A 23932-nucleotide genomic window follows, 5' to 3' on the forward strand; every position below is an offset into this window, starting at 1 on the left:
CGTATTCAGTTTGCAAGTATTTTGTTGAGTATTTTTGCATCAATGTTCATAAGGGAGATTGGCCTGAAAATCTATTTCCTTGTTGGGTCTTTGTGAGGTTTAGATACCAAGATGACTGTGGCTTCATAGAATGTGTTTGGTAATGTTCCTTCTGTTTCTATTTTGTGGAATAGTTTGAAGAGAATTGGAGTTAGCTCTTCTTTGAAGGTCTCGTAGAATTTTGCACTGAAACCATCTGGTCCTGGGCTTTTTTTGGATGGGAGACTTTCGATGACCACTTCTATTTCATTGAGGGATATAGTACTATTTAATTGATTTACCTGGTCCTGATTCAGCTTTGGTAAGTCCAATCAATGAAGAAAACTGTCCATTTCATTTAGATTTTCAAATTTTTGGGCATAGGACTTTTTAAGTAAGTCCTAATGATTGTTTGGATTTCCTCAGTGTCTGTGGTTATGTCCCCCTTTTCATTTCTGATTTTGTTGGTTTGGATGGTGTCTCTCTGCCTTTTAGTTAGCTTGGCTAAGGGTTTGTCGATCTTGTAGATTTTCTCAAAGAACCAGCTCTTGGTTTCATTGATTCTTTGAATTGTTTTATTTGTTTCAAATTGATTGATTTCAGCCCTGAATTTGATTATTTCCAGCTGTCTACTCCTCTTTGGTGTATCTGCTTCTTTTTTTCTAGGGTTTTTAAGTGAGCCATTAGGTTGCTTGAATGAGCCTTTTAGAATTTCTTCTTGAATGCACTTAGTGCTATGAACTTTTCTCTTAGCACTGTTTTCATTGTGTCCCACATGTTTGGCTATGTTGTGCCTTCATCTTCATTGAGCTCTAGGAAGACTTTAATTTCTTTCTTTATTTCTTCCCTGACTCAGCTGTCATTTAGTAGCAAGTTGTTCAGTTTCCATATGTGTGTAGGCTTTTTGCTATTTCTGTTGTTGTTGAGGTCCAGCTTTATTCCATGGTGATCAGACAAGATACAAGGGATTATTTCAATCTTCTTGTATCTGTTGAGGCTTGCTTTGTGACCAACTATATGGTCTATTTTGGAGAAGGTTCCATGAGGTGCTGAGAAAAAGGTAAATTCTTTTCTGTTTGGGTGTAAGGTTCTGTAAATGTTTGTTAGGTCCATTTGATTCATGACCTCTGTTAAGGACATTGTTTCTTTATTTAATTTCTGTTTTGTTGACCTGTCCTTTGTTGAGAGTGGGGTGTTGAAGTCTCCCACTATTAATGTGTGGGGATCTATATGTGGTTTAAGTTTTATCAATGTTTCTTTTACAAATGTCTCTGCCCTTGTATATGGGGCATAGATGTTCAGGATTGTGATGTCTTCTTGGTGGAATTTTCCCCTGATGAGTATGAAGTGTCCTTCCTCATCTCTTTTTATTAATGTTGGTTGAAAGTCTATTTTATCAGATATTAGAATGGCTATTCCTGCTCCTTCTTGCGTCCATTTGCTTGGAAAGCCGTCTTCCAACCCTTTAACCTCAAGTAATAACTATCTTTGTGGCTTAGGTGTGTTTCTTGTATGCAACAGATGGCTGGGTTATGTTTTTGCAACCATTGTTAGTCTGTGTCTTTTTATTGGAGAATTGAGTCCATTGATGTTGACAGAGATTAATGACCAGTGGCTGTTAGATCCTTTGATTTTGATGTTGGCTGTGGTCATATGGTTGTGTGCTTGGTTGCTTTTTGTTTTTCTGTAGTAGGGTTAATTATTTCCTGTGTTTTCTTGAAAGTAGCTAGTTTTCTTGGGTTGTATTTTCTCTTCCAGTGTCTTCTGTAATGCTGGATTTGTGTGTAGGTATTGTTGAAATTTGTTTTTGTCATTGAATATCTTGTTTTCTCCGTCTATGAGGACTGAGAGTTTTGCAGGGTTTAGTAGCCTGTGCTGACATCTGTGTTCTCTTAGGGTCTCCATGATATCTGTCCAGGCCCTTCTGGCTTTTATAGTCTATGTTGAAAAGTCAAGTGTGATTCTAATGGGTTTGTCATTATATGTTACTTGGCCTTTTTCCCTTGCAGCTGTTAGTATCTTTTCTTTGTTCTGTATACTTACTGTTTTGATTACTATGTGGCGGGAGGATTTTCTTTTCTGGTCTAATTTATTGGGTGCTCTGTAGGATTCTTGTATTCTTATTGGCCTCTCCTTTAAGCTGGGGAAATTTTCTTCAATGATTTTGTTGAAAATATTTTCTGGGCCTTGAAGCAGGGAATCTTCTTTTTCCTCTATTCTTATTATTCTTAGGTTTTGTCTTTTCATTTTGTCTTGAATTTCTTGGATGGTCTGTGTCAGGAAATTTTTAGTTTAACATTTTCTTTTTCAGATACTTCTATTTCTTCCATTGTATCTTCCACACCTGAGATTCTTTCTTCCATCTTTTGTAGTCTATTGGTTATGCTAAACTCTGTAGTTCTTGTTTTCTTCCCTAAGTTCTTTCTCTTCACAATATCCTCCATTTGTGTATTCTTTTCTTTTTCCAATTCTATCTTCAGATCTTGAGCGATTTGGTTGATTTCCTTCCTCTGTCTGACTGTATTTTCCTGCTTTTCCATCACTTCCTTCAGCTGTTTGTTTGAAAAATCCTCTCTTTCTTTTATTTCCTTCAGTGATTTAAGCATTTCCTTTCTAAAAGCCACTAACTGTTTGGATGCAATTTCCTGGATTTCTTTACGGATGACTATAATCTGTGTTTTTATTTCCCTCTATTTCTTTACAGATGGCCATAATCTGTTTAAGTTTTTCTTCTTCTAGGTCTTTATGTATTTTATTTGTTTCCTCTGTTATCCTCTTCATGAGCATAGATGTTAGGTCATCTTCTTGGATTTCAATTATGCTGGGGTGTTCAGGGCTACTTGCCCCTGGGTAACTGTGTTCTGGAGATACCATATTGCTCTGTCTTTTGTTGGCTGAGTTTTTCCACTGGCCTCTACCCATTAGGCTATCTTAGGTGTTTGGGGTTAGTTTCTGGTGGATCCTGGAATCCTGTGGTGAAGAGAATCCCCTTGGCAGAAAGATGGTTTTTCCTGAAGGAAGCTTTCTCAGCTTTTTGAGTATAGTCACTGGATGGCCAGTGTTTTTTAGGAGTTTCTACTGCTCACCTCACAGATAGAGACCTTAGTGGTAACTGTGGTCCTGGTTAGTTGAGAGGGTTCTCCTTTCACCTGGAGAAGTCCTGGAGACAGTTGTCCTGCTTCTGGGTTTCTTGCTGTGAATTTAGTGATCTGCTGCTGTAACCTGTGTGTCCCATGGTTTGGTCAGTTTTGTTAGGGATAACTGGTTCCCCCTTGGAGCAGTGTCTGGGGGTTGATCTTGGGGATTCCGTGCTTTTGTAGGTCTGAGGTTGGGGCTCTATGCTCCAGTACCCAAGTGATAATCTGTGGCAGGTGGGTACTGCTCTCCTGGTAACATCAGGCTATCTGGTACATAGCAGGTCCCTGGGGGATGCCAGTCTGTGGGACCTTTTCCGGGGATATACTGGGTGGCCTAAGTCTGTCCCCTTTGTTTAGTTTCCTGTAAAGGATTTCTCCTGACAATGATTCCCAGTCTCTGTTGCCCTGGGGCACACAGCACTGTCTGTTCTGGAGAGCTGGCACACAGCAACTGTCTGTGCCTGCAGCTGGAGCCCAGTTCAGTGATGTTGGCTTGTATCCACCGAACTGCAAGTCTTTTTCCAGGGAAAGACTGGGTGACCCAAGTCAGTATCATTTCCTTCCTTCCCTGTGGATTTTTCTCCCTACAGGGACTCCCAGTCTCTGTTGCCCTAAAACACACAACTCAGTCTGTGCTGGATAGCTGGGCACAGCAACTGTCTGTGCTTGTGGCTGGATCTCAGTTCAGTGATGGCGGCTTGTACCTGCTGGTCTGTGAGACTTTTTCCAGGAAAAGACTGGGTGATCCAAGTCAGTACCTTTTCCTGCCTTCTTTGTGGGGTTTTCTTGTGACTGGGACTCCCAGTCTCTGGTGTTTCTTGTGCTCACTGATCAGCCTAGGAAGGTGATCAGGACATGCAGGTGTGTGGCTCTGGTCTGGTGACCTAGTGCCTGCATGACCTGGGATCTCTTCCGGGTTCTAGGGACCTGAGAGTAGACCTGACTGAGTCCCATGCTGTGGAGGTTTTCTCTCACCTGGGAAACACAATCACTGTATTTTAGGGCCTAGAGTTCAGTCTCTTGGTTGCTGTATGGAAAATGTCCTGCTCCTCAGAGGCAGTGTTCTCCTGGCACCACCATCTCGTCCCCTTGCTATTTAACTTCTTGAGTTCTTTATATATACTGGACATTAGTCCTCTGTCAGATATAGGGTTGGTGAAGATCCTTTCCCAATCTGTAGGCAGTCATTTTGTTCTGAGGACATGTCCTTTGCCAGAAAGGCAAAGAGGATGGACATCAGAAGAAGGAGAAAAGAGGGAACAAGTTAGGAGCCTGACACAGAGGACCTCTGAATGGCTCTGCCCTGCAGACTATCAAAGCAGATGCTGAGAGTTATGGATAACCTTTGGGTAGAGTGCAGGGAATCTTATGAAAGAAATGGGAAACAGTAAGATCTGGAGAGGACAAGAACTCCACAAAGAAAGCAACAGAACCAAAAAATTTGAGCACAGGGGTCTTTCCTGAGACTGATACGCCCACCGAGGACCATTCATGGTGATAACCTAGAACCCCTGCATAAATGTAGCCCATAGCAGTTCAATATCCAAGTGGGTTTCATAGTAATAGGAACAGGGACTGTCTCTGACATAAATTGATTGGTCTGCTCTCTAATTACCTCCCCCTGAGGGGGGAAGCAGCCTTGCCAGGCCACAGAGGAAGACAATGCAGCCACTCCTCATGAGACCTAACACACTAGGATCAGAAGGAAGGAAAAGAAGACCTCCTCTATCAGTGGACTTGGGGAGGGGCATGCATGCAATGAGGGGAGGAAGGGAAGGATTGGGACAGAAGAAGGGAGGTAACCACAGGTGAATAAAGTGTAATTAATAAAGAATTAAAAAAAGAAAACAGACGTTTACACAACACTAGTTCACGAATAGATTCCTCATTTCTGGATGGCTAGATGAACTCTTAAGGTTTTTATATGAAAAGGTAAGACCCTAATGAAAAAAAAATAACAATAGCATTGGTGCACATTGTAAAAAATGTCTCAAGAAGAGCTTCTAAAGGAAGTAATAGCTGAATCTGCAGTGCGGAAATTTTCTCTTTTCTGAAATCATCATTACAGAAGGTAGTTGGGCTGTAATCTGACTGACACCAATATCGTCATTACTGTTCTGAAAATCAGGTGGATTCCAGATTATCGAAATCTGTATTATTGAGCTAAAATTATTACAGTGTTTTCAAAGAAACACTCAAAAATGATTGCAGGTTTTAAAGGCATAAGTCTAAAGAGTACATGTCATTCTAGAGATAATTTTTATGTTATTTAATATTAGACATAAATACATCTCCAGTGATGAAAGCACAAACACTTTATAATCTTTTTGTATAAAGTTATCTTCTCCCCTGCAAAATCCATTTTTTTTTAACTTTTCCTTTCCTCCAGCTATCATCTTTTCCTATGTGGTTACAAAATGTATCTTTTATATCAGTTCAAGTATTAATTCAAGTACGTTTTATTTTTTCTTGGCTTATAGGGGTTTGTATTACCTATACACTTGGTAGGACATACGGAATAGGCAGTCTTCCCAAACATGTATAGAAACTGCTGTACCTTCTTCATAGATCATGAGTGGGGTTCCAACTCCTCTCATACAGTTTGCTTGGTCCAGTTCAATTCAAGCACGATTTGAATAAACTATAGGCTCTATTTCTGCATTGGGTCTATTCCTTATATCTTCAGAAGCCAGATAGGAATAAAACAGAAACATAGTGAAATGGTTTAAATCTATATATTTAATCAAAGGTTTAAATCGATAAATATTAATGAGTTTATTTGTCCATGCATGATGGTCAAATATTTTAGAAAAGTCAAAGAGATACAATATAAACATGGAAAAATAGACATATATTTAATTTACCTCCACCATGTTTGGAGAAATAAGATTGTCATATGACACAGAACTTTAGAATTACACCACATTGCAATCAAATATATTGGAAAGAACAAACTATTGTTGATTGATCAAATGTGTATGTTTAGATTTCTGAAAAATTATTGTTAAAATAATGGTGACTTCTAATTATTTTGTGTGACAAACATTTATTTTTATATTTAGTTATGCTTATTTATTTATTTATTTTATATGATTCTCTCACAGAGCTCAGATTACAACTATACACAAAAACAATCAGATATAATACTCAAATTATTTTATTTTAAAAGGAAGACACAGTCCAAAGGTGTAGTGAAAACTAAGGAAAAATGGGTCAAATTTCTATTTCCTTTCTTCATGTTTCAGTAATAGTTGATGATAGCTTCCCATAGTCTCCCAAACTATCTTCAGTCTTCACACTCTTCAATAGCTTAGCTGCTTAAAGACTATTCCTACACTCCTGTTGTAACCATATCTCAAGGACACAATAATTGTGGATTAGTGACCATAGAAAACTATTAACAGTCACTATTCAGTGTGTCCTGATTAGGTGTCAAGAACTGAGATAAATACTGCAAAGGAAATATCATTCTGGTACTTTATTTACAAAATTCCTAGTACACTATGATGAAAGTACTATCAATCAAATGTAGCAAATAAGATTAGTCAGGTGTTACTATTTCCCACTTCTTACATAAAATTCCATTCACTCTGCCCATCAGTTGCCCATCAGGCTCAGCATCTGCTTTGACAGTCTATACTGCAGAGGCTTTCAGAGGCCCTCTGTGGCAGGTTCCAAGGTTGTTTCCTGTTTTCTTCTGGCTTTCAGAGGCCCTCTGTAGCAGGTTCCGAGGTTGTTACATAGTAATGGAAAGAGGAACTGCCTCTGACATAATCTGATTGGCCTGCTCTTTGATCACCTCCCCTGAGGGGGGAGCAGCCTTACCAGGCCACAGTAGAGGACAATGCAGCCACTTTTGATGAGAACTGATAGACTAAGATCAGAAAGGAGAGGAGAACCTCCCCTATCAGTGGACTTGGGGAGTGGCATGCATGCAGAAAGGGGAGGGAGGGTGGGATCAGGAGGGGAGGAGGGAGGGGCTTATGGGGGGATACAAAATGAATAAAGTGTAATTAATAAAATAAAATAAATAAAAAAAAATAAAAAAGAAGATGAGTCAGGTGTCCCCAGTCAGAGAGCTACCATCTTCTAAAACTAGGCTTTATTTCTCCAACGCCTATGTTAATTGTCAACATTTTAATTTCTCCTGAATATCACTCTTACTAAATTTCCCCAAATTAAAAATCTATATGGACACCAATCTGATTTATTTTCTGTTTTTTGTTTGAAAATTTGATTCAAATTTATGTCATAGAAAATAAAATTCAGATATTCTGCTTGTACTCCAGTGTGACTGAAAAACAGAATTGTACTATTTCAAGGATATAATATGGCTTTTCTTAATAAATAGTTTTTGTGCTATGGTACTGTAAAAAAAAAAAAAACAACTTGTATCTCTTACTTGACAAAGATGCTATTGGTGTATGTGTTTGTATATGTTTGTTAGAACTTTAGATGTAGTCTCTAATGTAATATTTGATTACTAAGTACAACCACTATTTTGTATATTAGATATTTAGCATGCATAAAATTATTGCTAAGAGTAAATAGTCTTTTGCTAATATATTTTTCCATTATTCTTACTCTGTTTGCTCTTGGTAGTTGAAATTCAAATTCTCTTTTACTATGTTCCATGGTTTTTGATCCACATGCAAGTGATACTGTGCAAAATTTTTCTTCTGCCATCTGCCACATTTTATGTAACAAAACACTATCAAAGGTCACCTACGGTACTTCACTTGGCAAAATATTTTTCCTTCTTTTTAGAACTGCACAATGTTTTCTTACATATTCAAAATTAGTTAATATTGGGTGTACTAAAATGTCTTTATTGACCAGTGGCTGAGCTCTTAGGAGGCCACTATATATTTATTCTTGAGACTAAGATTACACTGAATCATGTGCCTCCTCCATTTCTAGTTCTGAAACTAGAACATTACTTTCTGTCTTGATAACATGTTACATTATTTTAGTAAACATTTACTATTTCTTAAATTGATATGTGAATGTGTAATCTTGGAAGTTCCTTGTTTTCTTTGTTGTTATTGTTACTATTGTTGTTGTTATTGTTTAAGCAATTTTGGGCTTAGAGATGTTCCTTCTAAATAGAGACATTTTTAGGAAACTTCTTTCTTGCATCATCCATACAAGTAGCCATAGTTGGTTGTTTATTTCAGGGCTTTCACGATGAAAAAATAAAGCATCCTTTAATCTCCTCTAGACTCTCTCTTGAGGTCTCTCTTGGTGGTAAATGTGTTTCTTTCAGCAGAAAATACAAACACAAAAATAAATGATTCTATCAGTTCGTAATTGTCATCTTGCAGGGTTGCTTCTAGTGCCTGATAGAGAATTTTTTCCCCCTAAAGAGGTCTAAATTGGTTCTATTTCCTAATAAGAGTCAAACTCTTTATTAAATATCCCTAGCAATGAGTTATAGAAAAGACTGGTACCAGGAACTGTGAGTAGCATAGTCAAAAACAAAAGTGTGCCTGTCTTGTATACAACAAATTCATTTTAGAGATAATTTTTCAAATTAAGTTGCTAAAAGAAAATAAAGACTCAAAAGGTGACACACATTAGAAAATATTACAACTAAATATTTTATTTACTCAGCTATGAAAATTTTTCAATATTCATTTTATTTTAATTGCAGTTTATTCAGTTTGTATCCCAGCTGTAGCCCCCTCTCTCCTCTCCTCCCAATCCTACCCTCATCTCCTCCTATGCCCCTCTCCAAGTCTACTGATAGGAGAGGTCCTCCTCCCCATCCATCTGACCCTAGCTTATCAGGTCTCATTTGAACTGACTGCATGGTCCTCTGTTGCCTGGAAAGGCTGCTCCCCCATCCAAGGGAGGCGATCAAAGAGCTAGCCACTAAGTTCATTTCAGAGACAGTCCCCATAGGCATGTTGTGTTGTTTCTGTTTATTTTATTTTATTTTCTATCCTAATATTATCCAGTTTTCTCATTTTAGTGTTGTTTGTTGAATATAGTGTATACATCAATTTCCACTAACACATATAGAAAAATCTAAGTTCAGCTTAACAGGTTTGCCAAGTGTCAAACCCTGTGTTGACACAGAAAACAATGACATGTGTTCAGACCTTTAAGAGAACACAATATAATTTCATGGATGCTTGGAGGATACTCAGTTTGTAGTATCCTATCAGTTGTAGCCTAAAAATATTTTGCTTTTGCTTATAGCTTGTTAAACTCATCAGGACTTTTTGGATCCTCTTCCTCCATGACTTAGCAAAGCTGCATCATCAGGGATGAGTGATCAGAGAACAGTCAACTGAGTTCATGATAGAGGCAACCCAATAGTGAAGACACTCTCCTCTTTTAGTAGACTAGGGAAGGGGATGAGGGTAAGAGGGAAGGAGGGTGGGACTGAGAGAATAGAGGGAGGGAGCTTCAATTGGGATATATAATAGATAAATGGTGAAGAAAAAAAGGAGGACTCTGGGTAAGATGATCAATCTTCACTTGAAAAGACAAATGGGATGGACATTAGAAGAAGAAGAAAACAGGAAACAAGACAGAAACCTATCACAGAGGGTCCCTGAAAGAATCTACCCAGTAGGGTATCAAAACAGATGGTGAGACTCATAAATAAACTTTGGTTAGAGTGCAGGGAATCTTATGAAAGAAGGGGGCCATAGAAAGACCTGGAGAGGTCAGGAGATCCACAAGTAGAGCCAGAACCAAATTATCTGGGCTCAGGGGTCGTTTCTGAGACTGATACTCCAACCAAGGACCATTCATGGGGGTAAACTATAACCCCTGCACAGATGTAGCCCATGACAAGCCATGGCACCATGGCAGTTCAGTATCCAAGTGGATTCCCTAGTAAAGGAAACAGGGACTGTTTCTGACATGAACTCAGTGGCCTGGTCTTTGATCACCTCCTGTTGAGGAAAGAGCAGCCTTGCCAGGCCGCAGAGAAGAATAATGCAGCCAGTCCCAATGAGACCTTATAGGCTAGGGTCAGATGGAAGGGGAGGAGGACCTCTCCAATCCCTGGACTTGGAGAGGGCCATGGGAGGAGATGAGGGAGGGAAAGAGGGATTGGGAGGGATTGAGGGAGGGAACTACAGCTGGGATACAAAGTTAATAAGCTGTAATTAACATAAAAATTAAAATTTTAATTAAAAATTTGTTTTCCTTCATAAAACACTAACTCCAGACTATACTGTCTACTTGTATATAACTTTTGATGGTATAATTGCTTTTTATTACTTCCTGAACAAGAGAAACAACATTTTCCTTGAGTATGATTCTTAGCACTCCTTGAAATTATTTTCTGAATGTAAACTGTAGAGAGCTGAATATTAGCATGCCATTTTCATACACATATGCACTGCATTTTGATCATACTCATCCCATCACACTTTTAATCCTCCTTTCCATCTCACTAATTAACTACCCCTTCCAAATTGTCCTATTTGTTTTCAATCTAGATTTCACAGATAATACAAAACCTGGCATTTGTCATTCGGAGACTGCATTGCTTTCTTTAACATGACAGTCTCCAGTGCCATCTGTTTTCATGCAGATGACATGTAATGGAGAAAGAACACTCCATTATATAATATTTACAATGTTGTCTTTTCTTTTACCTGTTGATGGGCAGGTAAGCTAATCCCACACCTCAGCTACTGTGAGTTTAGACGTATAAAAATGCATGTGTAGGTATTCTGTGGTGTGCTGACATAGATTGCTGCATACACATATCTGTACTGCAGTACATCTAGATTACATGTAGTTATAAATTCAGCTTTTGAGGAAACCACCCCTTATTGATTTCCATTGTGGCCACATTATATTCCATTCTGACCAAAGTGTATAAGAAGTCATTTCTTCCACAATCAGCACAAATATTTGTTGTGCACCCCCTCTTTCTCCTTTTTTTTTTCTTTTCTTTTTTTTTAAATTTTTTATTAATTACACTTTATTCATTTTGTATCCCCCCATAAGCCCCTTCCTCCTCCCCTCCCGATCCCACCCTCCCTCCCCTTTCTGCATGCATGCCACTCCCCAAGTCCACTGATAGGGGAGGTTCTCCTCTCCTTTCTGCTCTTAGTCTATCAGTTCTCTACTGTGGCCTGGTAAGGCTGCTTCCCCCTCAGGGGGAGGTGATCTACGAGCAGGCCAATCAGATTATGTCAGAGGCAGTCCCTCTTCCCATTACTATGTAACCCACTTGGACACTGAGCTGCCATGGGCTACATCTGTGCAGGGGTTCTAGGTTTTCTCCACAAATAGTCCAGTGTAGCATATTTCCCTAGATATTTTTATATACTGAGGTTTGACTGACCTCCACCACCAAATCCTCTCCCCTACTTCCCGGTCCCACATTCATTTAAACACTTCCACCCCATTATTCTTATTCCCTCATAACAAATGTCTTCTATTATCATCATCTATACCCCTTCCCTAGGGCTTATTCTTCCCTATTCTTCTTTATTCTTGTTGGCCATCACTAATAATGTCTTTGCCTCTACATATACTCACTGTAATTAAAGAGACCTTTAGAAAGTTGAAAACCTGAGATCCCGAATGGGAAAGAACACACGGAGCCTCTCTTACTGTGCCTGGGTTACCTCCGTGGACACAGGATTTACCAGTTCCATCAATTTTCCTCCAAAATTTAAAACTTAATTTTTTCCAATGGCTGAAAAAAATGTCATTGTAGATATCTATGACATATGTCATAACTTTTTATTATGTGGTGGACATTAGGCTGATTAGGTTCCCTTTTTACTGTGAAAGGAGTAGCAGGAAATAAGTATGTGAATGTATCCCTGGGATAGAATATAGAATATATCTCATCTATTCCCAGGAGGGGTACATTTGAGTCATTAGGAAATTCTGCTTTTAGATTGTTGGAACTTTCTTCATGGTATATATAACTTTTGACTGAGATGTGAAAGAATATCAAATTAAGTTCAATTTTTATTTCTTTGGTTATAGATGTTAAGTATAATTTTGGATATTTCTATTTTTCTTTCCATAACTCTATGTTCACTTTTTGAAGGGAACCCTATATTTCTTTGTTGGTGTCCTTTCTTGGCTCATTTTCTGACCATTTTATATTCTGTGGGTTTGACTCTCTTCTCTTTGACCAATAGCTGGCAAAGATTTGCTGGAGTTTGTATATTCTCTTTCACAGCCAGTTTCTCTCTCTCTCTCTCTCTCTCTTTCTCTCTCTCTCACTGTCTTCCTGTTAATTAATTTATTTATTTTTTCAAATTATATCCCAATAGCCACCCCTCCCTCTGCTCATCCCAGTCCTGTCCTCCCACCCTCTTTCCCCTATCCCCTCTCCTTCTTCTCAGAAAAAGGGAGCCCTACCCCCATCCACCTGCCCAGACTCATCAAGTAGCATAAAGACTAAGGACATACTATTCCACTGAGGACCAACAAGGCAGCCCAGCTAGGAGAATGTGATTAAAAAACAAGTAATAGTATCCATGTCAGAAACAGCCCCTGCTTCACTTTCTATGAGACCTACCTGAAAACCAAGCTGCCCATTAGCTACATATGTGTAGGGTACCTAAGTCCAGTCCATGAATGCACTTTGGTTAGAGGTTCAGTCTCTGTGTGCCCTCATGTTCCTCGGTTACTTGACTCTGTTAGTCTTCTTGTGAAGTTCTTATTCCATCCGGTTCTCTTTATCTTTCTCCCAAATCTTAATGTTTGGCTGTGGGTATCAGCCTCCTTCTATCTGCTGCTCGGTGGAGCCTCTCAATAGATATCTATGCTAGTCTTCTGTCTTTTTAAGCATAGCAGAGCATCCTTAATAGTGTCAGGGTTTGGCTCTCTCCCATGGAGTGGGTCTCAAGTTGGACAAGCTATTATTTGGCCCTTCCCTCAAAATCTTTATTCCTGCACACCTTGTAGGCAGGATAAATTTTGGGCAGGAGGTTTTGTAGGTGGATCAGTATCCTGATCCTAGTTTTTCTTGTCAACCACTGCCCTTAGTATTTTCTGAGCCATGAGACTTATTTAGAAAACTTGTGTCTATGCTTCTACGTATAATTGTTTTCTCTTTGTATGTCCCTGGTAGTTTCAAAGTTCCAAATGATATGTTAAGGTCTTTGATAAATTTGAGGCTGACTATTGCACAGAGTGGATAGTCATTCTTGCAAATATTAACACCCAATTTTCCCAGCATCACTTGTTAAAGAGGTGGCCTTCTCTCAAATGGATATTTTTAGTGAGTTTTTCAGAGACTATGGGGCTGTCGCTATGTGGGTTTACATTGAAACTTTGTATTCTGGTCTACTGATGTGCCCGCTGGTTTTGTAACTATACTATGCTGCTCTTAAAAAAAAAATCATGTTCCTGTTCTATAATATGACATCAAGCATAGTGATTAGCTTCATTTATGTGTTGTTTTTTGCACTATTTTTCCTTTAACTTATTCATTTATGTGAAAAAATGGTGCTAGAATTTAGATGAGGAGTTCATTAAATCTGTAGATTGCTTTGGATAAGGTAACCATTGCCACAACATCAACCCTCCAATCTCTAAGTATGGGAGCTCTTTTTGCTTTCTAGGGTCTTCCTCAATTTATCTGAGTGTTTTAAAGATTTCATTTCAGTAGGGTTTAGTGCAAGGTATTAGCATTCATGTCTGTGTGTGTGTGTGTGTGTGTGTGTGTGTGTGTGTGTGTGTGTTTTCATGTATCTCTGTGTCATTTTGTATTCATCAGTATTTGGACATGCAGTACTTTATCTGGGTTTTCCTGATTTTTGTTATTGTTGTGTGGTAAAGCTGTTAGACTGCTGGTTTTCTTAGTGAGAACTATAATGCACAGGGATATCACATATCAGTGTAATACTGATTTTCACCGATTTTATGGCTAAGGATACTGGACATGTTTATGTATATTTTTGGCATTTGTACATCTACTAACATACCATTAAACAGAGAGCTCTCAAGAAATTCCATTATTTAAAAACTTCACCAAAATTTTCCTATAAAGATTGACCAATAAGTGCTAATTAGAATCATGTTTCTTCATGGGTCCTCCGAGAGGTCTTTCTATAAAGGAGGGAACATTTGAATTTGGTTTTGAAGCCTATGTAAGAAAAACCGTCAAAGAGTAGTGTTTCTGATGATATTTCACATAATATTCTCACTTATTAAAACTCATTAAGCTGCTAATGTGAAATTAAAATAGATATAGAATAAAGAATAATGATATATGACTCTATCTCTCTCCTTCCTTCCTCTTAAGAAAAGTAAAAAGATACATCTTTTAAAATATAGTTCATTTATAAGCTGTGTATATATTATGAGCCGTGTCACCACAGTAATGATCTTGATGAGGAAGCATTGTGAAGGAATGCATTTAGAACAGTTCAATAATCCTTTTATTGCTTTATTAAGCACATAACAATTATCTTCTTTCTCATGCCTATGACCTGATATCAAGCTTTGTACATGACCTCATAGCCACCAGTCTCTAAATGTTTGCTGAATGAGTAAATTTTGTTTGGATTTAATGTTTTTCTCTTGGGATCATTAAGTGCAAGCTAGTTAACTATTGTCATGAAAAGTCTAAACACAGTTAATTTCTGATATACATGCTAAGTAGGGGATTTATATTCAGTTGGTGTTTGTTCTAACTTTCTATCACTTCAAATAGACTTATGTGGCCAAAGTCCCTTCAGAACTGAACAGAATTATTTTTTCCTCTTAAAAAAACAATAACAACTATATAAACTTTACTTGCGTGGAGAAATGTTTATATTCAAGTGTGACTGCTTTTGTCTGCTTTAAAATGCATATCTCCCAACCCATTAACAGTATATTTAAATATTTTCCATGTTTTGGTTTTGTACTTACTTTGACCTCTGACTAAAGCAGTTTGTGATCAGTATAATAGTCATGCCAATCTAATCTGTCTAAAGAATTTAATCAAAGCAAATATGCAAGGGAAAGCTATCCATTTTTTTTATTAGAAAGCTAGCAAAGTAGTCTTGTTAAATGATAATCTAGGTCAGAGAAAACAAATAAATTCTAGAGAAATCTGATTTATTGAGACAAATATATCAAATAAAGAAAACACGAGTGTTCCTTTTTTTTTTGTTTTGTTTTTGAGAGAAGGTTTTTTTTTTTTTCTATGAAGCACTGACTGTTCTAGAACTTACTTTGTAAACCAGGCTGACCATGAACTAACAGAGATTCACCTGTCTCTGTCTCCTGAGTGCTGAGATTAAAGGTGTGCACCAGTCCTCCTGGTCATCCTTTCCTTAGTTCCAGGCATTTAGCATCAATGTAGTGACACCACACTCACCAAAACGAGTGCAGCATTATAAAATCTGTTTCTAAAACATCTCAGCTACAACAGTAGCAAAAAGAAAGAGGCAAATGGGCATCTGAGTTGAAGGATGTTTTTACCGATATTGTATTTGGAAACTTTCAGTCACTTGTAAAATTATCTTCATCTACTTTAAAAACTTCATAGGAAAACATTAGTGACATTCAAATCACAAAGAGGATAAATGAGTAATGTGTGTGTGGTGGAGCAGATATGTAAGCCCCAAATCTAAGACAAGGAGCCTGAATATTCCAGACCTCTCTAGGCTCTGTGGAGATTTCCAGACCACCTTGAGATAAGAAAACATAAAAAAGGCAGAAGAAAGAAAAGAAGGCTATCTGGGCACAGAGGTCTTTTCTGAGACTGACACTTCAACCAAGGACCATTCATGGATATAACCTAGAAACACTGCTCAGGTGAAGCCCATGGTAGCTCAGTATCCAAGCGGGTACCCTAGTAAGGGGAACAGAGACTGTCTCTGATCTGAACTCAGTGGCTAGCTCTTTGGCCACCTCCCCTGGATCAGAGAGCAGCCTTGCCAGGCTACAGAGGAAGACAATGCAGCCCGTTCGGATAAGACTGGATAAGATAGAGTCAGATGAATGGGTAGGACATGCCCTATCAGTGCACTTGGAGAGGGGCATAGGAGGAAATGAGGGGAAGAGGGTAGGGTTGGGAGGGGAGGGGGAAGCTACAGCTGGAATACAAAGTGAATAAACTGTAATTAATATAAAAAATAAAAATGTCAGAGGAGTCCCTCTTCCCATTACTATGGAACCCACTTGGACACTAAATTGACATAATCTGATTGACCTGCTCTTTGATCACCTCCCCCTGAGACGGGAGCAGTCTCACCAGGCAACAGAACATGACAATGCAGTCATTCCTGATGTGATCCGATAGACTAAGATCAGAAGGAAGGAGAGGAGGACCTCCCCTATCAGTGGACTTGGGGAGGGGCATGCATGAAGAAGGGGGAGAGAGGGTGGGACTGGGAGGGGAGGAGAGAGGGGCTTATGGGGGGATACAAAGTGAATAAAATGTAATTAATAAAATAAAAAATTAAAAGAGTCTTGGTTATAGACAAGATGAAAGGAATAAGATCCTCTGAATCATAGAATAAATACATGTTACATGAAAAAATAAATAAAAATGTAGGGAAATATTTAAACTGGCCATAATAAACTTTAGCTTAAACACACACAAATAAGAAAGAAAGAAAGAAAGAAAGAAAGAAAGAAAGAAAGAAAGAAAGAAAGAAAGAAAGAAGTAATCTGGAAAATACTTGAGTTTTTGAAACTCATAATATTATGGTATGAAAAGAGAAAAATAAGAAATAGTCAAGTAACATTTTAAGACAAGTGTAAAATATAGAAAAAACATATATGGAAACTATATAGTTTCAATGTTTTTCCATATATGTTTTTTCTGTTTTACACTTGTATTATATATATATATATATATATATATATATATATTGTGTTATTTCCATCTACGAGTAAATATCCATCACTATGGAATGAAGTAGTGCTAAGTGAATGTTCATCCTTGAGCCACACCTGTAATTCTATATGATCAATTTCGATTTTCTCACTCCTGCACAATGACTAAAGTCAACACTAAATATTAACTTTTTTTTTTTAGGGTTTTAACATCAGTGTCTTTCAGTTTCCCATTGTGCCTGGGACTCTACATGATGACACTACTTTTGAAGGTACTAGAAAATTCAAGAGTGGGGCATAACTGAAGACAGTCTTTGGAGGTGATTGGTGGCATGTTCTTGGAGGTTATATTTCTCCCAGGCACCATGCTCAATCACTCTTTTCTCCATGCCTGCCACAGGGGAGCTTTTCTGCCTTCACATGCATCTCTTGAAAGCAGTCGCACAGAAATAGCCTACCTGCTAGGACTTCTGAATCTCTAAACATTGATGTCATTCTTCAAGTGTTGCAGGAAAAAAAATCCTAACTAAAACAATCCGTTATTGAAATCTAACAGGAGCCAAGTGTTCATGTCATAACGTACCAGATTCTAAATCACTTGAAAAAAAAAGAAGCAAAGGAATCAACTATAGATGTAAATGTATCTGTGCTGTCTTGTACTTGAAAACATCTTCCCCCCACCCCAAATTAATTTTTCTTTTCCAATCATAGTCACAGAAACAACCTAACTTATAGCCACCCGCTATGTTAAGTTCCTTATGGACTAGAAGACTGGCAGAAGAGATCTGCCATGACCTGTTGTCATAGAAAAAAATAAAAATAAAAAGACTAAAGGTATGCATTCATTTGCATCAAATTCTTAACTAATTATCTATTGGGAAGAAAAACACGAGAGAGAGTGCATGTCTGCATTTGTGAGAAAATTAAAGACTTAATTTGTGAATATTCTACCTCTTAGAGTATGACAGTTAAGTGTATTGGAGGCATTAAGAAGTTGATTGAAATCTACACACCTAAAGAAGATAATCAAGAAAGTGGACACAGGCGAAGGTGATTAATCCTCATTTAGAAAGACAAATGGGATGTGCATTGAACTTATGACAGGAGTCTACCACAAAAGGCATCTGAAAGACTCTACCTAGCAGTGTTTCAAAGCAGACACTAAGACTCATAACCAAACCCTCGGCAGAGTGCAGGGAATCATATGAAAGAAGGGAAGTTAGTATGATATGGAAAGGATAGGAGCTCTACAAGGACCAAATATATCTGGGCACAGGGTCTTTTCTGAGACTGACACTCAACCAAGGACCATCTATGGATATAACCTAGAACTTCTGCTCGGATGTGGCCCATGGTAGCTCAGTAACCAAGTAGTTTTCCAAAGTAAGGGGAACACGGACTATTTCTAACAGGATCTCAAGGGCAGGCTGTTTGAACCCCCCCCCCCCCAGGGGAGGAGCAGTCTGTTAGGCCACAGAGGAGGACTTTGCAGCCAGCCCTGAAGATACCTGATAAAACAGGGTCAGATGAAAGGGGAGGAGGTCCTCCCCTATCAGTGTACTTGGAAAGGGGCAGGGAGGAGACCAGGGAGGGAGTGTGGGGTTGGGGAGGGAATGAGGGAGCGGGATACAGCTGGGACACAGAGTTAACAAAATGTAACTAAAAAGAAAAAAAAAAAAAAAGAAGTTGATTTAAATACCCTCCACTTGTTTTATTTGTTTGTTTGTTTGAAGAGCCCATACAAGCTATATCGGCAATACTAGAAAATTCTTTTCCCTAAGAAATAGCCAACCACGCCCTAACTTAAAAGTAGTGATTAAAAATAATATGGGTTCTAGAATCAATGAATCCTGTGTAATGGATTCAAAACTGTCAGAAATGCTTCCCATAGGCAGTAAGTTCTCTGTGTCCTACCATGGAGCTGTTTTGGACATTTTATCCAAATCAATACAGCTCATGCTTCAGTCACTAAAGAAAGAAATAAGATATTTATGTTTTGTTTTGCTTTGTTTTTCATGGAATCTGTTGTAAAGCTGCTAAAACCCCCTCCTTCTCTCTATCCCCTCTGCAGGGACATCAGGAAAAGACTATGACAGATTATGACAAGAAACTGGCATGCTAAAATGTTCAATCCCCATTCAGAAAGGCAAAAAGGATGGACATCAGAAGGAGAAAACAGGGAACAGGACAGAAGCCTGTCACAAATGACCTCTGAAAGGCTCTACCCTGCAACTTATCAATGCAGATGCTGAGACTTATGTACAACCTTTGGACAGATTGCAGGAAATCTTATGAAAGAAGTGAGAAATAGTAAGACCTGGAGAAGTAAGACAGGAGCTTCACAAGGAGAGCAACAAAATCAAAAAATCTGGGTACAGGGGTCTTTTCTAAGACTGAAATTCCAACCAAGGACCATGAATGGAGATAATCTAGAACTCCTACACATAGCCCATGGCAGTTCAGTGTCCAAATGGCCTCCATAGTAATGGAAACAGGGACTGCCCTGACAGGAACTGATTGGCCTGATCTTTGATCACCTTCCACATGAGGGACAGCAGCCTTACCAGGCCACAGAGGAAGACAAGGCAGCCCCTCCTGATGAGACTTGATAGACTAGGATCAGAAGGAAGGAGAGGAAGATCTCCTCAATCAGTGGACTTGGGGAGGGGCATGCATGGAGAAGGGGAAGGGAGGGTGGAATTGGGAGGGGAGGAAGGAGGGAGCTACAGGGGGTATACAAAGTGAATAAAGTGTAATTAATAAAAGTTAAAATAACAAAGAAAATCATGAAGGAATTTGTTACCAGAAACTCATAGTCCTCTGATCTTGATATAGAAGGTCCAGTCTCCGTTATGTTGTCTAGGCCATCTAATGTGAAGTGGTTTTAGTACAACAGTCCAAGAAGACTAATGCTACTATATATATATATATATATATATATATATATATATATATATATATATCAACTCGATGACTGGGGAAGTATTTAAACATGCTGAATTCTTATTTCTCATCTTCAATCTGATAATCCAACTCTAACGTCTTTCATACATAAATTTACTAAATTAAATGAAATAATGCCTATAAAGTTCTAAACATTAATACTCATGAAAGTTAAATAAATTTAACTGATGAAATTTGGTAGGCTATATTTCTGAAGAGTCAGACTAGTGAGAAGAAATAGTTTCATAAAACCAGCATAAGTATTAAATTACATTCATGCAGGAAAGAGTTTTACGATCTTGAAGGCACCCCACAATGAATCTTTTTAATAAAAGAAGGTTGATAGCACCACAACCATGCTACATTGTTCATTAGTAATATAACTATATTCCAGAATGGCTGTGTACCTTGACAACGAGATAGTATAGATATTTGACATAAGGATCATGACTCTGAGATGTATAAATTCAAGAAAAGAAAGAAAGAAAGAAGAAAGGAAAGGAAGAGATCAAAGGAGTAAAAGAATGAGGAAAAGAGGGAGAGAGGGAGGAAAAACCTATCAATGAGAAAGTAAAATTTAATTTGATAAGTCATTTGATTTATCTATCAGCGCTTTAAGATGAAGTCTAAATCAAAGCTTTCTGGCACATCTGAATCCAAAAGCAACTCAGGAAGCATACATACATACATAATACGTGTATCTATACACAGAGAGAAATGTAATATATTACATTATAACATATCATACACATAATATATAACGCTATATCTGTATATATAATGTTTTCAACTTAACATTATTATATTAAAGACCATTGGGAGTTTTTAAATATTCAACACTAATATTTTTCGTTAACTAATGAAGAACAGAATGAGTTCTCTAACTGTTGTGTGGAGTTAGATGAAAGCATAGAAATAAAATATTGAGGATGGAAAGAACCTGAATTTGCTTCCCAGAAGACATATAATACTATTTTGAACTCCATACGCATGAGTACACACATGACATACATGTAAAAATATATAAAATAAAAATCTTTAAGGTCACTATATATAACATAGGCACATTACATTTTGTAATTACAATGAAAGGAAAGGAGCTAACTAATGAGTACATGCAGTCCTTAAGTCCTTGTGGAATTCATAATTTACTTCTTCCTTTTTTTTTTCACATTTCTCAAATTTCTTTGGTGAATATATTCTTTTCTTATGAACAAAAAAACCAAAGAGAAACAGAATTGTTTACTTTATAGACAACACAGAACAAAAGCCCAACTGAATGTTCTACTGATATTTTCACATTTAATATTTGTCTTCCAATGAGGTAGAGGCTCTTACCCACTTTCTATTCTAGCAGATTTAATGTATCTGGTTGTATGGTGAGGTCTTTGATCCACTTGGATTTGAGTTTTGTGCAGGGTGATAAATATGGGTCTATTTGCGTTTTTCTACATGTAGACATCCAGTTAGCCAACACAATTTATTGAAGATTCTGCCTTTTCCATTGTATGGTCTTGGCTCCTTTGTCAAAAGTCAGGTGTGCATAGATGTGTGAGCTTATTTCTGGGGCTTCATTAGATTTTATTGATTCTATGTGAGTACCATGCAGGTATTATTATTATTGTATGGGATTGTTTTTAGCTATTCTGGGTTTTTGTTTTTGTTTTTCATGTGAAGTTTAGAATTGTTCTTTCAGGTCTATGAAAAGTTGTGTTGGTATTTTGATGGAGATTGCATTGAACCTATAGACTGCCTTTGGTAAGATGGTAATTTTTACTGTGTTAATATTACCAATCCATGAGCATAGGAGACTTTTCCATTTTCTGGGTATCTTCCTCAATTTTTTTTTTCTTCAGACACTTTAAGTCTTATCATATAGGTCTTTGACTTCCTCGGTTAGAGTTACCCTTAGAGACTTTACATTATTTGTGGCTATTGTGAAGGCTGTGGTTTCCCTATTTTTCATCTCAGCCATTTGTCAGCTACTGTATACAGGAGGGCTACTTATTTCTTTTAAATTAATCTTGTATCCAGCCACTTTGCTGGAGGTGTTTATCAGCTTCAGGAGTTATTTGGTGGAACTTTTGGGACTCCTTATATATACTATCATTTCATCTGCAAATAGCCATACTTCAATTTCTTCTTTTCTGAGATGCTCCATCATACAACAAGGACATTTGCTCAACCATGCTCATAACAGCTTTATTTGTAATAGCCAGAAACTAGAAACAACCCAGATGTTCCTCAACCTAAGAACGGATAAAGAAACTGTGATACATTTACACAGTTTTACTCAGCCATTAAAAACAAAGAAATCATGAATTTTGCAGGCAAATGGATGGAACTGGAAAATATCATCCTGAGTGAGGTAACACACACCCACTAATACACACATGGTATGTATTCACTTGTGAGTAGATTTCAGTCATTTAGTACAGGATAGACATACTACATTGCACACACTCCATGAAAATAAGTAAAAAGAAGGACCCTACAGAGGATGCATAAATCTCAATCAGAAGGGTAACTAGAATGGACAAAGGTGATGGTGGAAGAATGAGAATATGGACCATCAGAGCCAGTCAACCAGGACCCAGAGGGTCTTATTGGAGTCTGAAGCACCAAAAACAATGCATAGTCTAGACCTAGGTCCTCTACTTATAAATACCCAATGAGCATTTTAGGCTTCATGTGGGCTCAATAGTTAGGAGAGTGAGGGATATTTCTGAGCTGGACTATGTTACCCTCTTTTTGATCACTTCCCCCTCATGGGACTGCCCTACCAGACCACAAGGGAAGAAGACACACTCAATCCTCATGTGAATAGATGAGCTGGGGTTTCTGGATATGAGGGTTCCCCTATTGTGAGGAAATAAGGTCTGGTGGATGTGGAAGGGTGAGTGGAACTGGGAGAAGAGAACAGAAGGACCTATGACCAAGATATAAATTAAATTAATTAATTAATATTTTTTTTGCATTTTCCCAACACCTTCATTGGAAGTGATTAAATAAAAATAGAAACTAGGAAAAAAAATGGTCAAGAATATTTCTGCTTTCTACATCAAACTGAGTCTTGAGAAAAATTGTCAGAGAACTTAAATTCTGAGTAAGCTTCATTTTCAGCTCCAGATCAGTAAGGACCTATTTCTAACTATGATAATGAAGAATTAAAACCTAAATTTGAACTTATTTTATAGTTCACATTTTTCATTCTCAAGCTGTTTGTCACAAATTGTCAATACTCAATAAATACACATGTGTTCTGCATATTAGGTAAATTCAGAACTTAAAATTCTCACATATTTTAATCGAGTGCCTGAAATATTTCATTTACCTCTTCTTATAGACCTTTCCTGGCACAGATCCTACTCCTCTGAGATTGTGTTTCAGCAAACATAGGTAGATATTTAAGCAAAACTTCTCAGTCTGTCTAGAAAATGGCAATTCTTGCAGAACATGAATTTCAGCAGCAGCTTATGAACATGTTTCCATTAAATACACAAATTCTTAATGATAGGAGTGCAAGACAAAAAAGATAATCTTTAGTGAGCATGCCTTTTCTACATGTGTGTTTTCCTCGTGACACTGAACTTGAAATCACTGTATTTTCCTATTATTGCTTTTAAAAGTCAAGTCATCTCTCATCTTTTAAAGGCCTGAACTTCACTTTCTCTGTGTCTGTTTGACAAAGTATGATCAATTAGCTCAGGACTCCTTCCCAAGTGAAATTGTCCTTATTCCCGCATAACTAGGTACTCAGTCAGGAGCACACAGGATCTAGTTTGAAAACAGCCTCATAAAATTCTAATCAGAGACTGACGTGTGACTGTTACAGATGAACGGTGCTCAGTCATTAATCTGTGTTCATCACCAAATGTAGCTGAAAATTCCAGTATGGCAAGCACTTGGAAAAATACATTCAAGCACTTGTTACAAGTCTGAAAATACTAATGCAGGGATCTCTTCAGAAATAAAAATAGTTTTACACAGCATAGCAGAGAGTAAGAGCAAAAGGTTCTGCCTCGGTCTGCTCTTTCTCTTTCAAAAAATGTGGATGTGAC

This window comes from Psammomys obesus, unplaced genomic scaffold (assembly GCF_907164565.1).
Source record: "Psammomys obesus unplaced genomic scaffold, mPsaObe1.curated_primary_1811, whole genome shotgun sequence".
NCBI lineage: Eukaryota > Metazoa > Chordata > Mammalia > Rodentia > Muridae > Psammomys > Psammomys obesus.